Here is a 26,263-nt window from a genome sequence, read left to right on the forward strand (position 1 = left end):
TGTGTGTGTGCAAATACATTTTTCCATCTACATTTTAAAATACTGGATATTTTACTTGTGCGTTTTGAAACAGGTTTAAAGCTTCTGCCACAGCAGTAACAAATTTCCAGGTTTTTCTTTGTTTTGTTTGCTAGATGTTTTCTTATATATTTGAGCATTTCTCTGTGTGGAGGTGACTTTATGCTTTTTTGCTGCTGTCACATGAATAAAATAGTTTTCTGCAGTCCTTCATTTGTCTTTTGGCTTTGCTTAGTGTGAACTTTATCATGTTGAAATTTCTAATATTGATGGAGTCTGTCTGACATTCTTTTCCTTTATAAATTCTGGTTTTCCTATCTTGCTTAAAACTTTCTCCTCAATTCTAAGGATTCTTATTATGTTTTATTTTTATATTTAGAATATTAGCTTATTAGAAAGAATTTAGTATACGTGATAAAATAAGCCTTATTTTTTCAAGTGGAAAGCCTATTAAACTGAATTATTAACATAAACTGTTAACCACTGAATCAAAATGTCATATATATATAGGATATTTTATATTTCTTATGTTATTTTCCTATATAAACTTACAAATTATTTTCTTTAGTACTCTCTAAAATAGGATCTTGATTGATTTTGAAGTAAATACCTGTAATAAATTTAGCAAGATGTAAAAGCATAAAGCTATTCTTTTCTGCTCTAGAACATTACAGGTGTCTCCATCCTTAACTTGGGAAACTCTTAACAGAATAACCTTAATAAAAAATGAAGTTTCATTGTCCAGAAATTAGTCAGGCATGCCATTTTTCTGAGATGGACATTAGATGGTGATTGTCAAAAATACTTAATGTTTCAGCAGCAATTAATTTTACCAAACTTTATTTGTTAGCCAGTGAAATGTGACTTCCACAGTGAATGCTTAAAGCTAGGGAAACAAGTTAAAAAGCCATATTCCAATTGAATTGTGAATATCAATAGAATTTTTCATTTTATATTTTAAAACTCAATTGATTGTTTCATTTTTGTTTGATAGTTGAGACTGAATGAATCAAATTATGACCAAACAATGTATTCATCTTAGATTTTTTGGTCAGTTCTCAACGTATGCACTATTCTTTTATCTTTCTGTATCCCTAAATCTGAATTAAAAGTTTAAAGTGTCAAATGTCAAATGGTAGAAGATAGCAAATATTAAAAATTATGAGTCAGAGAAGAAGAATTAATAGGGAAACCAGAAGCCTTGTATTTGACATTTAAGCATCTTCCTCAAGACTTCATCATGAACAATTTGTAGACTTAACTACAAATGAAATGTCACAGATAATTGTTCATGTACCTTTGACATTTTATCTGAGGTTTTGTGAATGAATTTTGTAATTTGGAACACTGGGAGCCAATATTCAGGGACTGAAATCTCAGAACTAGCTATTTTAAACTATTTTATGGAAGTGTGTATTCAGCTAATTTTATTAAGTATAATAAGGCAAATCATGACTAGAGAAACAGAATATAGGTCAACATAGAGATTCTTGACATATAAAAATATTAAATGAAAAAGGATTTCTGATATTAATAACTATTAGTGTGGTTCAATCTCTCAGTCGTGTTCAACTCTTTGCAACCTCATGGACTGCAGCATTCCAGGCTTCCATGTCCATCACCAAATCCTGGAGCTTGCTCAAATTCATGTCCATTGAGTCAGTGATGCCATCCAACCATCTTACCCTCTGTCATCCACTTCTCCTCTTGCTTTCCATATTTCCCAGCATCAGGGTCTTTTCTAATGAGTCAGTTCTTTGTATCAGGTGGCTAAAGTATTGGAGCTTCAGCATCAGTCCTTCTAATGAGTATTCAGGACTGAATCCCTTTAAGACTGACTGATCTGATTTCTTTGAACTCCAGGGGATCTCAAGAGGAGTCTTCAACAGCACAGTTCAAAAGCATCAATTCTTCACCGTTCAGCTTTCTTTTTGGTCAGTTCTCATATCCATACAAGACTACTGGAAAAACCATGATTTTGACTAGATGGTCCGTTGTCAGCAAAGTATATTCTGTCTAGGTTGGCCATAGCAGTTCTTCCAAAGAGCAAGCATCTTTTCATTTCATGGTTGCAGTCACCATCTGCAGTGATTTTGGAGTCCAAGGTAACAAACTTTCTCACTGTTTCTACTGTTTTCCCAGCTATTTGCCATGAAGTGATGGGACCAGATGCCATAATCTTTGTTTTTTAAATGTTGAGTTTTAAGCCACCTTTTTCACTCTCTTCTTTCACTTTCATTAAGAGGCTCTTTAGTTCCTCTTCACTTTCTGCCATAAGAGTGGTGTTATCTGCATATCTGAGGTTATAGATATTTCTCCCGGCAATCTTGATTCCAGCTTGTGCTTAATCTAGTCCAGCATTTCGCATGATGTACTCTGAATATAAGTTAAAGAAACAGGGTGACAATATACAGCCTTAACATACTCCTTTTCCAATTTGGAATCACTCTGTTGTTCCATGATGAGTTCTAACTGTTACATCTTGACTTACATATAGATTTATCAGGAGGCAGGAAAGATGGCCTGGTATTCCCATGTGTTTGAGAATCTTCCACACATGGTTGGGATCCACATAGTCAAAGGCTTTGGCATAGCCAAAAAATCATCAACTTTTGGCAATAAAGCCAAAGTAGATGATTTTCTGGAACTCTTTTGCTTTTTCTATGATCCAATGGATGTTGGCAATTTGATCTCTGGTTCCCCTGTGTTTTCTAAATCCAGGTTGAATATCCAGAAGTTCTTGGTTCATGTACTGTTGAAGGCTGACTTGAATTTTGAGCATTACTTTGCTGGCGGGTGAGATGAGTGCAATTGTGCAGTTGTTTGAACATTCTTTGGCATTGCCTTTCTTTTTTTTGTTTGTTTTGTTTTGTTTTGTTTTAATTTATTTATTTTTTATTTTACTTTACAATTCTGTATTGGTTTTGCCATACATTGACATGAATCCACCACGAGTGTACATGCATTCCCAAACCTGAACCCCCACATCTCCCTGGGTCATCCCCGTGTACCAGCCCCAAGCGTGCCATATCCTGCATCGGACATACACTGGCAATTCGATTCTTACATGATATTATACATGTTTCAATGCCATTCTCCCAAGTCATCTCACCCTCTCCCTCTCCCACTGAGTCCAAAAGTCCGTTATACACATCTGTGTCTTTTTTGCTGTCCTGCATACAGGGTCATCATTGCCATCTTTCTAAATTCCATACCACTTCACACCAGTCAGAATGTCTGCGATCCAAAAATCTGCAAGCAATAAATGCTGGAGAGGGTGTGGAGAGAAGGGAACCCTCCTACACTGTTGGTGGGAATGAAAACTAGTACAGCCACTATGGAGAACAGTGTGGCGATTCCTTAAAAAATTGCAAATAGAACTACCTTATGACCCAGCAATCCCACTACTGGGCATACATACTGAGGAAACCAGAAGTGAAAGAGACACATGTACCCCAATGTTCATCGCAGCATTGTTTATAATAGCCAGGACATGGAAACAACCTAGATGTCCATCAGCAGATGAATGGATAAGAAAGCTGTGGTACATATACACAATGGAGTATTACTCAGCTGTTAAAAAGAATACATTTGAATCAGTTCTGATGAGATGGATGAAACTGGAGCCAATTATACAGAGTGAAGTAAGCCAGAAAGAAAAACACCAATACAGTATACTAACACATATATATGGAATTTAGAAAGATGGCATTGCCTTTCTTGTCCAGTGGCGACTTTGTAGTATACTGAGTGAAGTATCATCTTTTAGGATGATACTTTAAAATATCTTTAAAATAGCTCAGCTGGAAATCCATCACCTGCACTAGCTTTGTTTGTAGTAAAGCTTCCTAAGGTCCACTTAACTTTGCCTTCCAGGATGTCTGGCTTTAGATGATTGATCACACCATCATTTATCTGGTTCATTAATTATAGAGGTCTTTTTATTTGCTCTTTTGAGATAATTAAAATAATATCCCATATTGTACTTCTGAGCCTTAGAGTAAATATCGTCCATTTCTGAAGAACTTACTATATAAAAGATATATGTAACGTTAATTACTGCCTTGGTTAAAGTTCAGCTTATCAGTTCAGTTCAGTCACTCAGTCGTGTCCAACTCTTTGTGACCCTATGAATCGCAGCATGCCAGGCCTCCCTGTCCATCACCAACTCCTGGTGTTCACTCAGATTCACGTCCATTGAGTCAGTGATGCCATCCAGCCACCTCATCCTCTGTCGTTCCCTTCTCCTCTTGCCCCCAATCCCTCCCAGCATCAGAGTCTTTTCCAATGAGTCAACTCTTTGCATCAGGTGGCCAAAGTACTGGAGTTTCAGCTTTAGCATCATTCCTTCCAAAGAAATCCCAGGGCTGAGCTCCTTCAGAATGGACTGGTTGGATCTCCTTGCAGTCCAAGGGACTCTCAAGAGTCTTCTCCAACACCACAGTTCAAAACCATCAATTCTTTGGCACTCAGCTTTCTTCACACTCCAAATCTCACATCCATACATGACTACTGGAAAAACCGCAGACTTGACTAGATGGATCTTTGTTGGAAAAGTAATGTCTCTGCTTTTGAATTTGCTATCTAGGTTGGTCATAACTTTTCTTCCAAGGAGTAAGTGTCTTTTAATTTCATGGCTGCAATCACCATCTGCAGTGATTTTGGAGCCCCAGAAAAACAGTCTGACACTGTTTCCACTGTTTCCCCATCTATTTGCCATGAAGTGATGGGACCAGATGCCATGATCTTCGTTTTCTGAATGGTGAGCTTTAAGCCAACTTTTTCACTCTCCTCTTTCAATTTCATCAAGAGGCTTTTTAGTTCCTTTTCACTTTCTGCCATAAGGGTGGTGTCATCTGCATATCTGAGGTTATTGATACTTCTCCTGGCAATCTTGATTCCAGCTTGTGTTTCTTTCAGCCCAGCATTTCTCATGGTGTACTCTGCAAATAAGTTAAATAGGCAGGGTGACAATATACAGCCTTGATGTACTCCTTTTCTTATTTGGAACCAGTCTGTTGTTCCATGTCCAGTTCTAACTGTTGCTTCCTGACCTGCATACAGATTTCTCAAGAGGCAAGTCAGGTGCTCTGGTATTCCCATCTCTTGAAGAATTTTCCACAGTTTATTGTGATCCACACAGTCAAAGGCTTTGGCATCGTCAATAAAGCAGAAATAGATGTTTTTTCTGGAACTCTCTTGCTTTTTCGATATCTCATGGATACTGGCAATTTGATCTCTGATTCCTTTGCCTTTTCTAAAACCAGCTTGAACATCAGGAAGTTCATGGTTCACGTATTGCTGAAGACTGGCTTGGAGAATTTTGAGCATTACTTTACTAGCATGTGAGATGAGTGCAATTGTGCGGTAGTTTGAGCATTCTTTGGCATTGGCTTTCTTTGGAATTGGAATGAAAACTGACCGTTTCCAGTCCTGTGGCCACTGCTGAGTTTTCCAAATTTGCTGGCATATTGAGTGCAACACTTTCACAGCATCATCTTTCAGGATTTGAAATATCTCAACTGCAATTCCATCACCTCCACTAGCTTGTTCGTAGTGATGCTTTCTAAGGCCCACTTGACTTCACATTCCAGGATGTCTGGAAAGTTCAGCTTATAGAAGGATGTTGTTGTTCTATCTAAAACTTTGAAATACTTGACTCTCTTTTATGAGAACACAAAACAAGTCAAGTCAATTTAGAAAGGAGGCAAAGATATTAATAATATTACAAAATGTTGTGCATAATCATAATCAAGGACATAGTAAAGAATCTGGAAAAATCAGAATTGAGTAAATTTTTATTGGAATTCTCTCTTTTTTTCCCTTTCTTCTTCCTTCTGAGTGTTTGCCTTGTTCTTATTTCATGCAGTCAAGCTGATTTATTTATTTTAAACCACGAACCAGAATAAGGCAGTCAGAAGAACATAGGTTTACATTCTGTTACTTTAAAATATCTTACCTGCTGAGTTGGACTCTTACAAGGAGACAACCTGGGCAGGATTCTGGTTGGCCTGACTTGAGGAGTGTCCACATGAACCAGTTAACTGTGACCCATGTTTAAAAGGCTCCACCAGAAGGTTGGGGAGCAGAAGCTTGGTGTACTTCCCTAAATAATTGTGAAGGTTATTCTCTGAAAATGGGATGGAGGACCTGAGTGTGTTTTCTTTTCCATTCTAGGAATAAACTCCTATAATTTGTAGTTGTCCAACATGCAAATCTAAGGGGGCCAACTTATTAAAGTGCATATATTTAAAGAAATAAAACTAGAATGTCTTGAGTGTGTTTAAATAATTTTCTGATCAATTGACCTTCTCTTAGTTTAGGAAACAGCTTTTAGAATTATGGAAAGTGACTGGAAATCAATAGCTTAGAGACCTGCTAAATGAAATGAGGAAAAAAAAAAAAAAACCTCAAAGGGTCAAAAGTGGAGATTGCTGACCTTAAATAGAAAATAAACTTGCAGTTTTTAACCCTGTCTAATTTATTCCGCTTCACATTAATATTTTAGCACATTGTTTGCAGCCACAAAGCCCACATTCTAGCATCTTGCTCTATAATTCATCACTGTCTTGTTAGCTCTTTGCTATTTCCTGGTGGATTTAAAAACATGGATTTTATCTAGCTTTTCAAATTTCCTTAGAAACAAAGAGAGAGAGAGAAATAGAAAGCAAAATAACATACCCCAATCTCATTGCAATCCTACTTATCAATCAATTTTAGTATTGATGATGTATTTAAGTTGTAGGAAAATAGGGCATGAAAGGACAGTCACATACTAGGTCCCCAGTGAGTCCCAGAGATGGGCCACCAAGTGAGGGTCTTTGGCTTCTCATAGGAAAGAACTCAAGAACTCAAGCCATAGTAAAGGGAAAATGGTTACCATATAATTTAGTACACTGTAAGCCTCTAAAAAATGCCTATTATATCAGCATTTCCTCCAACCGCAACTAAAGAAACATACATTCACACTTGCCAAGGCTTTAAAATAAAATTTTAGGTTTTGTAAATGTCTGAATAGTGTAATTTTGAAAGACTAAGCTGTCTCTCAGTTCAGTTCAGTTCAGTCACTCAGTCATGTCTGATTGTTTGCGACTCCACGGACTGAACCACACTAGGGTTCCCTGTCCATCACCAACTCCCAGAGCTTCCTCAAACTCATGTCCATCGAGTTGGTAGGGCAATCCAACCACATCATCCTCTATCATTCCCTTCTTCCACCTTCAATCTTACCTAGTTCAGGGGCTTTTCCAAAGAGACAGTTCTTCACATCAGGTGGACAAACATTGGAGTTTCAGATTCAACATCAGTCCTTCTATTGAATACTCAGGACTGATTTCCTTTAGAATTGACTGGTTGGGTCTCTTGGCAGTCCAAGGGACTCTCAACAGTCTTCTCCAACACCACAGTTCAAAAACATCAGTTCTTTGATGTTCATCTTTCTTTATGGTCCATCTTTCATACCATACATGGTTAGTGGAAAAACCATGGTTAGCTTTTACAAGATGGACCTTTATTAGCAAAGTAAACTCTCTGTTTTTCAGTATAATATCTAAGTTGGTCATAGCTTATCTTCCAAGGAGCAAGCGTCTTTTAATTTCATGGCTGCAGTCACCATCTGCAGTGATTATGGAGCCCCCAAAATAAAGTCTCTCACTGTTTCCATTGCTTCTCCATATATTTGCCATGAAGTAATGGGACCAGATGCCATTATCTTAGATTTCTTAATGTTGGGTTTTAAGCCAACTTTTTCACTCTCTTCTTTCACTTTCATCAAGAGGCTGTTTAGTTCCTCTTCACTTCTGCTGAATCTCTGGTTCTGCCAGCTTTTCTAAATCCAGTTTGAACATCTGGAAGTTCTTGGTTCACATACTGTTGAAGCCTGTTTAAGCATTACTTTGCTAGTATGTGAGATGAATGCAGTTGTGTAGTACTTTGAACATTCTTTGGCATTGCCTTTCTTTGGGATTGAAATGAAAACAGACTATTTCTAGTCCTGTGGCCACTGCTGACTTTTCCAAATTTGTTGGCATATTGAGTGTAGCACTTTAACAGCATCATCTTTTGGATCTGAAATAGCTCAACTGGAATTCCATCACTTCCACCAGCTTTGTTCATACCGATGTGTCCTAAGGACCACTTGCCTTCACATTTCAGGATGTCTGGCTCTAGGTGAGCGATCACACCATCATGGTTATCTGGGTCATTAAAATCTTTTTTTGTATAGTTTTTCTGTGTATTCTTTCCACCTCTTCTTCATATCTTCTGCTTCGGTTAGGCCCATACCATTTCTGTCCTTTATTGTGCCTATCTTTGCATGAAATATTCCCTTGGTATCTCTAATTTTCTTGAAGAGATCTCTAGTCCTTCTTATTCTATTTTTTTCCTCTATTTCTTTGCATTGATCACTGAGGAAGGCTTTCTTATATCTCTTTGCTATTTCTTGGAACTTGCATTCAAATGGGTATATCTTTCCTTTTGTCCTTTGCCTTTCACTTCTCTTTCTTTCTCAGTTATTTTTAAGGTCTCCTCAGAGAACCATTTCACCTTTTTGCATTTCTTTTTCTTGGGCATGATCTTGATTACTACCTCTTGTACTATATCAGGAACCTCGGTTCATAGTTCTTCAGGCAATCTATCAGGTCTAATCCCTTGAATCTGTTTGTCACTTCCACTGTATAATCATAAGGGATTTGATGTAGGTCATACCTGAATGGTCTAGTGGTTTTCACTGCTTTCTTTGATTTAAGTCTGAATTTGGCAATAAGGAGTTCATGATCTGGACTGCAGTCAGCTTTTGGTCTTGTTTTTCCTGCCTGTTTAGAGCTTCTCCATCTTTGGCTGCAAAGAATATAATTAATCTGATTTCGGTATTGACCATCTGGTGATGCCCATGTGTAGACTCATAGAGTCTTCTCATGTTGAAAGTGGGTGCTTGCTATGACCAGTGTATTCTCTTGGCACAACTCTATTAGTCTTTGCCCCACTTTATTTTGCACTCCAAGGCCAAATTTGCCTGTTACTCCAGGTATCTCTTGACTTCCTACTTTTGAATTCTAGTCCCCTATAATAAAAAGGACAACTTTTGGGGGTGTTAGTTCTAGAAGTTCTTATAAGTCTTCATAGAACCATTCAACTCCTGCTTCTTCAGCATTACTGGTTGGGGCATAGACTTGGATTACTGTGATATTGAATGTCTTTCCTTGGAAACAGACAGAGATCATCTGTCATTTTTGAGATTGCATCCAAGTACTGCATTTTAGACTCTTCTGTTGACTATGAGGGCTATTCCATTTTTCTATGAGATTCTTCACCACAGTAATGGATAATGATCATCTGAGTGAAATTCACTCATTCCAGTGCATTTTAGTTCACTGATTCCTAAAATGTCAACATCACTGTTGCCATCTCCTGTTTGACCACTTCCAATATACCTTGATTCATGGACCTAACACTCCAGGTTCCTATGCAATAGTGTTGGGTAGGTATGGAATAAGCCTTCTTGAAGGAAGTCACCATTAACATAGAGCCGCCAAATGTTATATAGGACTGGGGAAACAGACTTTGGAGGACACAAACAAAACCTTGTGTGTGCCAAGACTCAGGAGAAAGGAGCAGTGACCCCCACAAGAGACACAGCCAGACATGCCTGTGAGTGGCCAGGAGGCCCTGGCAAACACGTGGCCTGCCACTCTGTTGGGGCACTGAACACAACAGTCCTGGAATAAGTCCCGTTGATGAAGGCTGCTATCATCACCATCACCCCTACCATAGAATGGTAAAATACAAAGAGAAAGACTAAAAATCTCTTCAAAAAAATCAGAGATAACAAGGGAACATTTCATGCAAAGATGGGTACAATGATGGACAGAAATGGTACAGACCTAACAGAAACAGAAGATATTAAGAAGAGGTGGCAAGAATACACAGAAGAACTATGAAAAAAGATCTTAGTGACCCAGATAACAATGGTGGTGTGATCACTCATCTAGAGCCAGACATCCTGGAGTGTGAAGTCAAGTTTGCCTTAGGAAGCATCAATACAAACAAAGCTAGTGGAGGTGAAGGAATTCCTGTTGAGCTATTGCAAAGCCTAAAAGATGATGCTGTTAAAGTGCTGCAGTCAATATGTCAGCAAACTTGAAAAACTCAGCAGTGGCCACAGGACGGGAAAAGGTCTGTTCTCACTCTAGTCCCAAACAAAGGAAATTTCAAAGAAATGCTCAAAATTATTGAAGCTAAGCTTCAATAGTGTGTGAACCAAGAACTTCCAGATGCTCAAGCTGGATTTAAAAAAAAGCTAGAGAAACCAGAGATCAACTTGCCAACATCTGCTGGATCATAGGGAAACCAAGAGAATTCCAGTACGGCTTCTGCTTCATTGACTACCTTAAAGCCTTTGACTGTGTGGATCAAAACAAACTGTGGAAAATTCTTTTTTATTTTTTTTAACTGAGAATTTTCATTTTTTAAATTTTATTTTAATTGGAGGTTAATTACTTTACAATATTGTATTGATTTTGCCATACATCATCATGAATCTGCCACAGGTATACACGTGTTTCCCATCCTGAATCTGCCACAGGTATACACGTGTTTCCCATCCTGAACTCCCCTCCCTCCTCCCTCCCTGTACCATCCCTCTGGGTCGTCCCTGTGCACCAGCCCCAAGCATCCAGTATCATGAATCGAACCTGGACTGGCAATTCATTTCATATATGATATTATACATATTTCAATGCCATTATTCCAAGCCATCCCACCCTCTCCCTCTCCCACAGAGTCCAAAAGACTGTTCTATACTTCTGTGTCTCTTTTGCTGTCTCGCATACAGGGTTAATGTTACCATCTTTCTAAATTCCATATATATGTGTTAGTATACTGTATTGGTGTTTTTCTTTCTGGCTTACTTCACTCTGTATAATCGGCTCCAGTTTCATCCACCTCATTAGAACTCATTCAAATGTATTCTTTTTAATGGCTGAGGAATACTCCATTGTGTATATGTACCACAGCTTTCTTATCCATTCATCTGCTGATGGACATCTAGGTTGCTTCCATGTCCTGGCTATTGTAAACAGTGCTGTGATGAACATTGGGGTACACGTGTCTCTTTCAGTTCTGGTTTCCTCGGTGTGTATGCCCAGCAGTGGGATTGTTGGGTCATAAGGCAGTTCTATTTCCAGTTTTTTAAGGAATCTCCACACTGTTCTCAATAGTGGCTGTACTAGTTTGCATTCCCACCAACAGTGTACGAGGTTTCCCTTTTCTCCACACCCTCTCCAACATTTATTGCTTGTAGACTTTTGGATCGCAGCCATTCTAACTGGTGTAAAATGGTACCTCATTGTGATTTTCATTTGCATTTCTCTGATAATGAGTGATGGAAATGCCAGACCACCTTATGTGCCTTCTGAGAAATCTGTATGCAGGTTAAATGCAACAGTTAGAACCAGACATGGAACAACAGACTGATTCCAGATCAGGAAAGGGGTATGTCAAGGCTGTATATTGTCACACTGCTTATTTAACTTAGTGCAGAGTGCATCATGAAAAACGCTGGGCTGGATGAAGCACAAGCTGGAATCAAGATTGCCGGGAGAAATATCAATAACCTCAGATATGCAGATGATACCACCCTTATAGCAGAAAGCAAAGAGAAACTAAAGAGCTTCTTGATGAAAGTGAAAGATGAGAGGAAAAAAACTTGCTTAAAACTCAGTATTCAAAAAACAAAGATGGTGTCTGGCCCCACCACTTCATGGCAAATAGATTGTAAAACAATGAATCAGTGAGAGATTTTATCTTCTTTGGCTCCAGAATCACTGCAGATGGTGATTGCAGCCATGAAATTAAAAGACTCTTGTTTCTTGGAAGAAAAGCTATGACCAACCTAGACAGCATTTTAAAAAGCAGAGTCTTTACCGACAAAGGTCCATCTAGTCAAGGCTATGGTTTTTCTAGTAGTCATGTAAGGATGTGAGAGTTGGACCATAAAGAAAACTGAGGGCCAAATAATTAATGCTTTTGAACTGTGGTGTTGAAGAAAACTCTTGAGAGTCCCTTGGACAGCAGGGAGATAAAACCAGTTAATCCTAAAGGAGATGAGTCCTGAATATTCATTGGAAGGACTGATGCTGAAGCTGAAGCTCCAATACTTTGACCACCTAATGTGAAGAACTGTCTCCTTGTAAAGGATCCTGATGCTGGGAAAGATTGAAGGCAGGAGAAGAATGGGATGACAGAGGATGAGACGGTTGGATAGCATCACCAACTCAATGGATATGAGTCTGAGAAAGTTCCAGGAGTTTGTGATGGACAGGGAAGCCTGGCATGTTGCAGTCCTTGGGGTCGCAAAGAGTCAGACACAACTAAGCAACTGAACTCAACTGAACTGAAGGACATGGATGTAATCTAGATGTCCATGGACAGAGGAGTGGATAAAGAAGTCATGGTACATATATACAATAGAATATTGCTCAGCCATAGAAAGTATATATTTGAATCAGTCATTATATATTTGATAGAACCCAGGGAATATACAAAATTAAGAGTGAATGATGGGAAATCTATGGACCTTGAGTGACTATTGTAGGTCATTATAGCTTCATGAATTGCAAAATATGTACCACTCAGGTGGGCGATGTTGATTATGAGGGAGGTTGTGCTTTTTTAGTGATGCAGAATATATAGGGAAATCTTGTACCTTCCTCTCAATTTTCCTGTGAATCTGAATCCTCTCTAAAAAGAATAATGTATGTTGAAAAACTCAGGAAAGCAAACCAAAATGCAAACAAAAGTTTGTTCAAAAAAAGAATAAATTACAGATCTTAGAGGTTAATACTGTGATTATATAAATTTAAAATATTTCACCTTTTTAATGGTTGAATAATATTCCACTGTGTATATGTATCACAACTTCTTGGCCTATTCATCTGTGGATGGAGAGTTAGATTGTTTCCATGTCCTGGCTATTGTAAACAGTGCTGTGGTGAACACTGGGGTACATGTGTCTATGTCAATGGTGGTTTCCTCAGGGTATATGCCCAGTAGTGGAATTTTGAGTCATATGTCAGTTTTATTCCCAGGTTTTTAAGGAATCTCCATACTCTTCTCCATAGTGGCTGTATCCATTTGCATTCCCACTAACAGTGCAAGAGGATTCCCTTTCCTCCACACCCTTTCTGGCATTTATTGTTTGTAGATTTTTTGATGATGTCCTTTCTGACTGGTGTGAGGTGGAATGAATTGAGGGAGTGGCATTGAAACATATACATTACCATGTATAAACTAAGATGGCCAGTAGAAATTTACTGTGTGATGCAGGGAGCTCAAATCCAGTGCTTCGTAACAATCTAGAGGGGTGGGATGGGGTGGGAAGTGGGAGGGATGTTCCAGAGGGAGGGGACATATCTATACCTATGGTTCACTCATGTTGATAGATGGCAGAAACCAACACAACACTGTGAAGCAATTATTCTCCAATTAAAAATAAAATTTTAAAATTCATCCTTTTTAAAAATATTAAAAATAAAACTTCCTCCCAACTACCAGAGATGTTGTGTCCTTTCATGTTATTTGATTATTTATAGTCCGTTTTGATGAGAAAACAAAAGAGTATAATTAAGTTTGTTTAAGATCCAGTCATCTTATGTCTCTTTTCTGATCTGCCAACATCCCAGGAAAAGCTGTAAGGATCTCAGTTATTGAACATAGTGCAAGAAAAGTGAAAGGAAATGCAAACTGGATAAATATTTTTGAAAATAAATGTAGATTAACAAGATAGAATTTAAGGGAGAAAGCAATATATTGAAGTTGCATTAGACCAGGAAGGTGACAAATGAAAAATAGCTGTCTTTTATAATTTTTTATTTTATACTAAAATAACTTAATGTCACTAAGTGACCATAAAGAAGAATTCTCTCTTGTTCTTACTGAAAACATATGCCCGCATCAGTCTTCATCTAGGTAGAGTTGAGTTGAATATTTGTTTAAATCTAGCAGCCATAAAAATAGTCTTTATGCTCCAAATTTAGCAGGACAAATGTCATTCTACACCAACAATAGGTTTTGACAAATTATAAATTCTGTTTCTGTTGAAGAAGTTAACAACCAGAGCCTGCCAGGTATTTAGAAATGCCCGATTCAGTGTCTCCTGGGGGATCACTGCTTCTTTCCCCTGGGTCTTGGTGCTCACAAAGTTTTGTTCATACTCTCCAAAAATCTCTGTTTCCCCCAGTGCTGTGGAAGTTCTGTAATCAAATCCCACTGCCCTTCAAAGTCAGATTCCCTGGACATTCTAAGTCCCTTTGTTGGATCCCCAGGTTTGAAAGTCTGATTAGGGCCTAGAACCTTTTCAACAGAAGGACTTTGCAACAGAAGCACTGATACATAAGAAGCTGAAGCTCCAATACTTTGGCCTCCTGATGCAAAGAGCCAACTCATTGGAAAAGACCCTGATGCTGGGAAAGATTGAGGGCAGGAGAATGGGGCAACAAAGGATGAAATGGCTGGTGGCATCATCGATTCAGTGGACTTGAGTTTGAACAAACTTGGGAGATAGTGAAGAACAGAGAAGCCTGGTGTGCTGCAATCCAAGGGGTCACAAAGAGTTGGATATGACTTAATGACTGAACAACAAGTTCAGCATCAACCTCGGGGATTCCCTTTTACAATTAAGAGTAGCTATTTAAAGGGATATGTACATTTTTCTGCAGCTGCTCTTCAAATAATATGGTGCATTTTAATGACAATGTCCATGCAAATTCTTCATCTTGAAATTCCTTCTTAGACGAGGCCTGGGTGCCCTAGGCCTTCAGTGTTTTATTCCAGCTTTCAAAGTATTCTGAAAACATAAGATAATAAAGGATCTTGAAATTATCCCAAGTAGCTAGAAAGTACAAACAAACTTTTGCAGTAAAATAACAATGTGTATACTTGCATTTTGGAAATGCAGTTTTCACTGCAAATATATAAAAATAGAACAGCAAATGAATAATATGGATTTCCAGTTATCTGAATATTTAGCTGTTTTGCACACTTAATATAAGAAAATATATATTAAGCACACTTAATATAAGAAAACCATCACCACTGGTAGACTGGTTTATTCAATAGGACCTTAATAGTTTCTTTTTAATTCTACAGCTTCTATTTCTGAAATAGTATGTTTTTATTTAATCATGATGTAAATAGTAGCATCATAATTTTACTAGTAAGTTACTCGGGTGTTATTACACGTTTTAATCTGCTCCCGTTCTGTTGACATAAAACTGAGAGACCTGAGGATTTCCAAATCCAAGTATATTTGTAGGGCAATGAGATTCAAGAGTGCACAGAGCAAGCAGGCGGACAGTGAGGTTGATAAGAGTGGCCTGCCTGGGCAGGGGCAAGCACTCCATCAGTGAAATTGTCCTGAGACACTGACTCACAGTAATAATATCATAATAATAAGAACATATCAACTTTTATTCTGTTTTATGATTGCTTCCAAAGTCACTGCAGATGGTGCTTCTCTTATTGACTGCTGTCTGGTGTTGTGCTGTCAATGAAAACCAGAACAATAAATAAAAATAAATAAATAGCTTACGTATTTCAAAAGTAAACACTGCCATTACCCTGAATATAAAAGTAGAGATGTATGTCCTTTACAGAGAAGGCAATGGCACTCCACTCCAGTACTCTTGCCTGGAAAATCGCATGGATGGAGGAACCTGGTAGGCTGCAGTCCATGGGGTCGCGAAGAGTCGGATAGGACTGAGCAACTTCACTTTCACTTTTCACTTTCATGCATTGGAGAAGGAAATGGCAACCCATTTCATTGTTCTTGCCTGGAGAATCCCAGGGACGGGGGAGCCTGGTGGGCTGCCGTCTATGGGGTCGCACAGAGTCGGACACGACTGAAGCGACTTAGCAGCAGCAGCAGCATATCATCTTTTCATTTGCTTTGGCTTCGCCGGGTCTTCATTGCTGCCCAGACTTTCTCCAGATGCTGAGAGCAGGGGCTACTCTCTAGTTGTAGTTTGTGAGCTTCTCACTGTGATGCTTCTCTTGTTGCAAAGCACTGGCTCTAGGTTCATGGGTTTCAGTAGCTGTGGTGCCTGACTCAGTTGCCCCATGGCATGTGGGATGTTAACTCCCAGATGAGTGATCAAAATCACGTCTCCTGCGTTGGCAGGCAGATTCTTCACCACTGAGATATCAGGGAAGCCTCTCCTTCCCTTTAGAACAAGCATATTTGTTGTAAATAAATCCTTTTGTCCCAGATAGCACCTCTAAAGGGTAATAAGGAATAGTTAGGTGTTCCATGCCTCCAAATTTTGAGTACTTTTAAGTTTGCTTCTGAAAGAAGATATTTAATAAATACTGTACTTAGTGTGGCATAAAATAAAGGTTTTAAATGCATAGTGAAGTACTTCTGGTTCTAAAGAAAAGACAGATATAAAGAATGAATACAAGCTATTACCATTTATTCCATAGCATTAGATGTTTGTAGAGAAAGCAATGGCACCCTACTCCAGTACTCTTGCCGGGAAAACCCCATGGATGGAGGACCCTGGTAGGCTGCAGTCCCTGGGGTCCCGAAGAGTCGGACAGACTGAATGAATTCACTTTCACTTTTCACCTTCAGGCATTGGAGAAGGAAATGGCAACCCACTCTTGTATGCTTGCCTGGAAAATCCCAGGGAGAGAGGAGCCTGGTAGGCTGCCCTCTATGGGATCGCACAGACTTGGAGATGATTGAAGCTACTTAGCAACAGCAGCAGCATTAGATGTCTGACAAATCCATTCTTAATTAGAACATCATAATGAATTTGATGCTTCCATTTTCCTTGGGATTTTATGTAATGGGGCAAAAACAAAAAATAAAAATACTTTTTGCTTTTTCTGTGTCTGTAAAACAGCATGATCATCTTTAAGAAGTTTACATGGTTATCTTACCCAAAGAGTTCACCCATGGTTTTAATCCTTATTTTTTAATACTATTTTCTAATTTTGTTATTGTATCCTGTGGCTAATAGGTGGAGCTTTTGGTTTTATCCACCCAATTTATAACATTTTTAAAAGTCAAAAACTCAGGATGACCCAGAGTCACTCAAATACAGAATAATAGAGCTGAAATGCATTCCCATTAGACCATGACCATTCCCTTAACAGTGTTTATTATGCTGACATTTGTCAGATAGTTGGTCTGGTCTAGTATGGGTAAATATTTAATAATCTAAATGCTTTAAAAATTAAATGACTGGTTTACATATAATTGATAATTTTTTAAAAATATATTTCCATTTCTTCTATCAATACTTCTGTTAGGAGTATCCCCCCCACCTCTGGCCATAAAAGATAAGAAAGTTATTATATAATGCTTCAAGGTACCTATGTCAGTTTAAAAAAAAAAATACACAAAGTGAGAGTTGTGAGTTAAGTTTAATTGGGGGCAAAATGAGCACTATAGCCTGGGATACAGTGTTTCAGATAGCTCTGAGAAACTGTTGCAAAGAGACAGGACCAAAAGTCAGTCTATATGTAATTTTGGCAAAGAAGGGGTGCATGTGATCAAGCACATATTTTTTTGCAGAAGTTTGCCACTAGTTACAAGGAATAGAAGCCACCATGAAGAGTTTTAGTGCTTATCTAGATATGAGGATATGCAATAACTGTGCTCATAAAATCATCTCCTGAAAATATCTAACTAGAGCGCAGAGTGACTCTTTTCTGCTCTCTACCTTGAACTTCTTTCAGGGACTGTTGAAAATTGACAGCTTCAGCAGCATATGATTTAATCCCTGTAGAGGTAGATGGCAATACCAATGGCAAGTGCCAATTTATAGCTGACCATTTAAAAACATTTGAGATATGACACATTTAGGGGTCAAAGTATAGTTACTGTGACCTGTCTGCCCACTTTGGAGTCTAACTCTACTTTCTATGCCTTGCTTTCTTCTATTTCAAAATGGGAATACTATTAATAGTATATGCATAGGGCTGCTTTGAGTATTGAATAAAACTTGTAAAAGGTATGCACAGTGTCTGGTACATATCAGACATTCACTAAATATTAACCATCTCTCTCATATCTGCCTGTAAGATGAGTTTTCTGTTTGCTCAAACTCTTCCTCAGGGAAACATGGACAATTCAGGTTAGTTTTTGTTCGTTTTTTAATCGTATCAGTTAGACATTATTTTTACACATGTTATTTTATTAATAATGTTTGTTTATATTTGTCTTTATCAAATTTTTGTTCATCTTTTTTTTTCCTATTTCAGATCATACTGCTAAGATCATTTGGCTTCTTCCATGTATTTTTAAAAATTGCCTAAGGAGAAGTTTGCTGGTTAAAAATTCTCTTTGACTCCAGTTAAACTGGAGATGTTTGTTTCATTCTTGTTAGAGAGTTATGTTATGTGCAGTTCTAAGTTGCAAATTATTTCCTGTGGGCAATTTAAAGCTATTATTCACACTCTTTATGTTTCCATTTATTGCTAATAAAATGTCCAACATCAGTGTTATCTATAGATGTGTTTTTACTCTCTGCCAGCTTTTAAGTTGCTTCTCTTATGTTTGAAATTTTACAGTTATCCTATAATGTAAACTTGGGCTTCCCATGTAGTGCAGTGGTAAAGAATTTGCCTTGCAATGCAGGACACACAAGAGACGTGGGTTCAATCCCTGGGCTGGGAAGATCCACTGGAGTAGGAAATGGCAATCCGTCCCAGTGTTCTTGCCTGAAAACTTCCATAGACAGAAGAGCCTGGTGGGCTACAGTCCATGGGGTTGCAAAGAGTCAGACATGACTGAGTAACTAAGCATGCAGTCAGCTAATACCCTGTATTAATTTTCTGCTGATGCATAGCAGATGACCACAAACATGTAAGTCTGATGTCCTAAAATAACAAACTGAACCCAGCTGCTTTAATAGAGGGACACACGTCTAACTGCAGAGTGGGTTTTCAATCTACCCCAGGGTTCAGTAATTCTCTCTTCAGCCGTACTTTATATACTACTTTACCATTAATTTACCATTAATCTAAAGTTTACCTTTTATATATTAATATGCTTTTAGCTTATAAAAAAGTTGGGCTTTTATTTACATTGTCGTAAACATCTCAATAGTTGCCTGTTGCATGATCATCTTTTTCTCTGTAAACATTTGTGTACACTTACTTTAAATATATTTTCTATATTCCAGAGTATAAAAGTCCTAAGGTTCTAAATGTGTTCTTTTTTTTTTTCTTCTGTGAGTCTATTCATAACTACTTGTTTCTTATTTGGCAATTGTTAGTAATGAGTTCATATCTGTACTTTTATTGTGGGGACTCATTAGGCTAATTCCAATGAGAGACCACTGAAGTCTTCCACTGGTAAGTTTGAGAGTTGAACAGTGAGACCTTTGCACCCGTTGAACATTCCTGGATTAAAGTGTGAGACTCAGGGAGTTCTTCCACTTTGCTTCTGGCCCAGGGCTCCTGAAGAGATGCAGTGCTGATAAAGGCATCTGTTCCCAGACACTGGGGTGTCTCAAGTTTACTTATTTCTCTCAGCCAGTATCTTCATATATATTACTTCTGTCTACTCTCTTGTTTGGGGGAAGGGGGGTTGAGTAGGTGATTTTAATACACTTTTTTTCTTTTGAGCACAATGATGCATTAAAATCAGTTTTATTTATATCAAGTTGCTTTTAGTGTTTCATTCTGCTGAAAAAAAAAAAAAAAGACAAACTAACCCTATGCATTCCCAAGTAAAAGTTGCTAAGGTATTTCTTGAGTATAATAGAGACTAACATCAAAAATAGAGTATACTGTAACTTAATATGGCTCCATGGGGTTAGGAGGCTTCCCTGGTGGCTCAAACAGTAAAGAATCTACCTGCAATGCAGGAGACCTGGGTTTGGGGAGATCCTCTGGAGAAGGAAATGGCTGCCCACTCCAGAATTCTTGCCTGGAGAATCCCATGGATGGAGGAACCTGGCAGGTCACAAAGAGTCAGATACAACTGAACGACTAACCACAGCACAGCACAGCACATAATATATACTATATATCAAAAATAATTCTATATTATATGTTTATCATATATAAATACATATATATATATATGCATGTGCATATGTGGGTGCAGGTGCACTCAGTCATGTCCAACTTCTTTGCAACCTTCTCCAGTGTTCTTGCCTGAAAAATTCCATAGATAGAGGAGCCTGGTGGGCTACAGTCCATGGGGTCACAAAGAGTTAGACAGGACTTAGCGACTAAGCGACTAAACAATATTCATCCATGGCTGCTTGTTGAGAACACAGTTCTTATCCTCGTTTAGAACATTCAATTTAATAGAAAAATGCACCCTTTAATTTGTAACATGGAGAGTAAAAAATTGTTCCCTAGATAACTCATACTGCCTGGAACCTCTAAGCTTTATGCAAGTGGATTTCTTATAATGATCAACTCACACTGCTTAAGCACAAATATGGTGTCTACTGGGTTAGAGTTAGATATACATCAAGTAGCATAGAGCAGAAACAACATGCGATGTGATGGATTGCTCTGAGGATAATGCCCCTGATGGAATTTCTGTGCTTCATTTCCAGCATTAGCTTTTACTCAGGTAATCCAAAGCCAGGGCTTCTTGGAACACTGCCATCTCTCCAGAGAGGGGGGCTCCTCTTAAAAAACAATGTGACTGTGACAGTGGGGTGGATATTTCTCAATTAATTTATATTCAGAGAAGGTATGCTACACATTGGGAAGCATAATACACTCAAAGTTTTCCCAGTAGCACTGCTCAAAATTGATTTATGACAGAGAGAATCAGGATCACAGGGCCCCAAACAGCCACCTGAAAGAAGGCTTTTCAAGATGAAACAAAAGAAAGACAATTCAATGCAGTCTTCAGGGAAGACCCTATGCATTAGGAATCTCTGGAGGCTTAGCTAAACAGCCAACCTATTTCCTTTAACAAGAGATTAGAAAATTTATAAATAACTCAGGCCACTTACATCACTATTTAAAATGAAATGCTTTACAAAGAGGTATGAAACTGTTTAACATTACTTAGACACTATATACTTGTATTGAACTCCTCCGAGGGAAAAAAATTCTCAATAATGGAAAGGAAAGAATAAGAAAAAGTTAAAACACCGATTTTTGGTGGAGCAATGAAGTTACCTTTGTTATATATTGCCTAGTATTTAAGTTGAACCTATTAAAAAGATGAAACTAGTGAGACAAAGTTAGATCCTTTGTTTAAGTGGTGTTGTTGCTGTTCAGTTCCTCAGTTGTGTCCAGCTCTGCGACCCCACAGACTTCAGCACATCAGCTTCCTCTGTTCTCCCCTCATCTCCCAGAGTTTGCTCAAATGCATCTTTTGTGAAAGTGACGAAACCTATATTAGGTGACACAGCCTCCTTTTTCTCTAGTTTAACTAGGGTCTCCTCATACTTGCCTTGGTTGCACCCTGACTTGTATCCTCTGCTTAGTATGTTTAAAGTAGCAGCAACACGCACTGCCATTTCTGTATAACATTGGGTTGGCCAAAAAGTTGGTTGGGTGTTTCTGTGTAAGATGGCACAGAAAAATCCGAACGAGTTACTTGGCCAACTCAGTACTTAGTTTCAACTCAGTCATTGGCATAGTCATTTTATCTGACAAGTAAGCTCCTATTGCCATAGTTAACCTACAGCACCACAGTGATCATGAGTCCAATATTGTTACAACTTCGAAAATCAGAGTTTATGAACTTAAATTTTTGACCTATTTTAGACATAGTGTCTGGCTCACCTAGAGCCAGACATCTTGGAATGTGAAGTTAAATGGGCCTTAGGAAGCATCATTACGAACAAAGATAGTGGAGGTGATGGAATTCCAGTTGATCTATTTCAAATCCTAAAAGATGATGCTGTGAAACTGCTGCACTCAATATGCCAGCAAACTTGGAAAACTCAACAGCACAGGACTGGAAAAGGTCAGTTTTCATTCCAATCCCAAAGAAGGGCAATGCCAAAGAATGCTCAAACTACTACACAATTGGACTCATCTCACACGCTAGTTAAGTAATGCTCAAAATTCTTGAAGCCAGGCTTCAGCAATATGTGAACCAGGAACTTATAGATGTTCAAGCTGGGTTTAGAATAGGCAGAGGAACCAGAGATCAAATTCACAACACCCTCTGGATCGTCAAAAAAGCAAGAGAGTTCCAGAAAAACATCTACTTCTGCTTTATGGACTATGCCAAAGCCTTTGACCCTGTGGATCACAATAGACTATGGAAAATTCTGAAAGAGATGGGAATACCAGACCACCTGACCTACCTTGTGAGAAATCTGAATGCAGGTCAGGAAGCAACAGTTAGAACTGGACATAGAAAAACAGACTGGTTACAAAAAGGAAAAGGAATACGTCAAGGCTGTATATTATCACTGTGCTATTTAACTTATATGCAAAATACAGCATGAGAAACACTGGACTGGATGAAGCACAAACTGGAATCAAGATTGCTGGGAGAAATATCAATAACCTCAGATATGCAGATGACACCACCCTTATGGCACAAAGTGAAGAAGAACTTAAGAGCCTCTTAATGAAAGTGAAAGAGGAGAGTAAAAAAGTTGGCTTAAAGCTCACCATTCAGAAAACGAAGATCATGGCATCTGGTCCCATCACTTCATGGCAAATAGATGGAGAAACCTTGGAAACAGTGTCAGACTTTATTTTTTTGGGCTCCAAAATCACTGCAGATGGTGACTGCAGCCATGAAATTAAAAGACGCTTACTCCTTGGGAGAAAAGTTATGACCAACCTAGACAGCATATTAAAAAGCAGAGACATTACTTTGTCAACAAAGGGCCATCTAGTCAAAGCTATGGTTTTTCCAGTAGTCATGTATGGATATGAGAGTTGGACTATAAAGAAAGCTGAGCACTGAAGAATTGATGCTTTTGAACTGTAGTGTTGGAGAAGACTCTTGAGAGTTCCCTGGACTGCAAGGAGATCCAGCCAGTCTGCCCTAAAGGAAATCAGTCCTGAATGTTCACTGGAAGGACTGATGTTGAAGCTGAAACTCCAATCCTTTGGCCACCTGATGCAAAGAGCTGACTCATTTCAAAAGATCCTGATGCTGGGAAAGATTGAAGGCAGGAGGAGACGGGGACAACAGAGGATGAGATGGTTGGATGGCATCAGCAACTCAATGGACTTGAGTTTGGGTAAACTCCGGGAGTTCGTGATGGACAGGGAGGCCTGGCGTGTATCGCAAAGAGTAGGACATGACTGAGCAACTGAACTGAACTGAACTGAACTGACACATAGTGTGGTGGTGTACACAATGTTTAATGAAAATTCTTCAATTTATGCCCATAAATTGAAGTCATTACACACACACACACAAAAAAAAAACTCCTTATGTAACACAAACCACAAACTACTAAGCTGACTAAAGGGGAAATACAGAAACTATATAAACATACCTATTTAAAATTTGTGTTTGTATTTACACATTAACTATAAAGATAATGACAGGCTGAGATGACTTGACTGGTAAATACTAGGAAGTGCTTAAGAACTAAAGAATTCCTATTCTACTCAAGTTCTTCTTGATGGTAAAGAGGAGAGACATTTCTAGCTTGTTTTTAAATCCAGAATTCAAAGAAAATCAGGAAGATACAACATAAGAAATAAAACCACCAAACCAGTATTCATCATGCTTAAAGACACAAAAGATGTGTTATAAACTCATGGTTTTGTTCTTTCAAATAAGTTAAGATAATTAATATAGTGAGTGTTTTATTACATTGAGTACTGGTGTTAAATAAACATCTCTCACTGCACTATGGCAAGTGAGCCTGTCTGCGTTGTTAGAAGCCTAAAAATATACCCCGATGTGGATGAAGCAATTATCTAAGTAACAGATTGCAAATATTTACAAGCAAAATTCATCTGGCTTCTTAGTTTGAATTGCAGTTTGTAAACACCATAGGCATCGGCATGAATGCCCACTCACATAGCTGCTGTCCTCCCAGAAACTTGGCATCACTCAGAAGTGACCTGCAGGACAGGTGGACTTTTGGCACCAAATATATTCCTGGGTGTGAGGACTGGCTGAAATGTCAGAATCATGACACACCTTTCAGAAGTACACAACTGTGCTCCCTCTGAAGACTATAAACCATACAATGTAGTACCTTGCTCTACACTTGTGTAAAACAGCACAGAGCTTCAAGATACAGAATTGTTGAATGACAGAATATACGCACATTCTGGTAGAATGTACCATTATCCCTTGCCTGCAGGATTGAATTGGCTGGTATTATACAGACATGTATGGATGTGAGAGTTGGACTGTGAAGAAGGCAGAGCACCGAAGAATTGATGCTTTTGAACTGTGGTGTTGGAGAAGACTCTTGAGAGTCCCTTGGACTGCAAGGAGATCCAACCACTCCATTCTGAAGGAGGCCAACCCTGGGATTTCTTTGGAAGGAATGATGCTAAAGCTGAAACTCCAGTACTTTGGCCACCTGATGCAAAGAGTTGACTCATTGGAAAAGACTCTGATGCTGGGAGGGATTGGGGGCAGGAGGAGAAGGGGACAACAGAGGATGAGATGGCTGGATGGCATCAGTGACTCGATGGACGTGAGTCTGAGTGAACTCCGGGAGTTGGTGATGGACAGGGAGGCCTGGCGTGCTGTGATTCATGGGGTCGCAGAGTCGGACACAACTGAGCGACTGAACTGAACTGAACTGAACTAATACAGACTTGCTTTGCTTGATACACACACCTCAGTCATTACTACTCTTGACTTAACTATGTTGTTTTTCTTTTTTTTTAAGATAACAGTTTTTAGTTTTTACAAGTTGCCAAACTAAGCAAATGAACACCAAGAGAATATTAATGACAGGATATCATTGCTCTCATCACAACCTACACACATGATTTTAGACACTTCATTAAGCTTTTGATCTGTAAACTCGACCTCTAATTCTGGGGAGAAGAAGAAGGAAAAGGAGAATAAGAAGTAGACCACCAAGGCGAGAGGGAGAGGGGAGGAGAGACTGCCTGGAGTTTGCCAACAGAAAGGACTGTAGAGAGGCTATAAACAGGTATATCCTCATTGGATATATCACCTGCAGTCCCTGACAGCCACTGATTGACTGTCTTTTACACTCTTAGCTACAGCTCTCACCAGATTCTTATACAACCTTGTAATTGTAATATAATTCCACTGTGGTTAACTCCTGAGTGTTTCACCATCATCTGTTGTCCCCCTTAACTCTTCTCACCCCTCTGCAAACAGTCTTTTCATTAAAATTTGTTGTATTTACAACTTCATGCTGGGTAGCAGTGGTTACTGGGAATTCTTTCAGTGGGTGTAACTTCAGAGAGTATATCCAACAATTACGTATCATAATTATGTGTGTGTGTGCTGTGTGCTCAGTCCTGTCCGACTCTTTGCGACCCCATGGACTACAGCCCACCAGGCTCCTCTGTTCATGGGATTTCCCAGGCAAGAAAACTGAGTGGGTTGCCATTTCCTTATCCTGGGATATTCCTGACCCAGGGATTGAACCGACCCAGGGATTGAACCTATGTCACCTATGTCTCCTGCACTGCAGGCGGCTTCTTTACTTGTGGAGCCAACAGGGAAGACCATATATATATATTTATGTATATGTGTATATAAATGTATACACATATATATATATATATTTATGTATATGTGTATATAAATGTATACACATATATATATAATATATATCTGAATATGTAACTTTCTAGGAAGAAACTTTGGCTAAGATATGAATTTCTAAATTTATAGTGATTAATAAGCTGTAGGTTGTTTGAATTTGCAGGGACCCTGAAAGAAAAACTTTGAAAAATTTGGTGAAAGAAAAGGACAGAAAAGTTTCCAGCAGTTGGCTGTGAAACTAAAACAGCTCTGAAAAAATAAAATCTTAAAAATACATCTACTAATATATTACCTTAAGAGAGAGAAATATTGAAATCATTGGTGAATGCTCACTGGAATAGGGATATAATGCAAAATATCATTTACAAAAACATATTTTATTTTGCATGGCTTATTTGAACCTAATGGTGGTAGCATTATACTTATGTGTTATGTGTTATATATTATAATGTTGAAATATTTAAAAATACTTTACATATGTTGTGTTAAAAGTGTTTATTTTGTTCTCTTTCTGTTAGGCATGTAGTACACACTAATGATTGATTAATAAGTTGAAAGACTATGTGTGTAGAC

Source organism: Oryx dammah, unplaced genomic scaffold (assembly GCF_014754425.2).
Source record: "Oryx dammah isolate SB20612 unplaced genomic scaffold, SCBI_Odam_1.1 HiC_scaffold_1, whole genome shotgun sequence".
In the NCBI taxonomy this organism is placed as follows: domain Eukaryota; kingdom Metazoa; phylum Chordata; class Mammalia; order Artiodactyla; family Bovidae; genus Oryx; species Oryx dammah.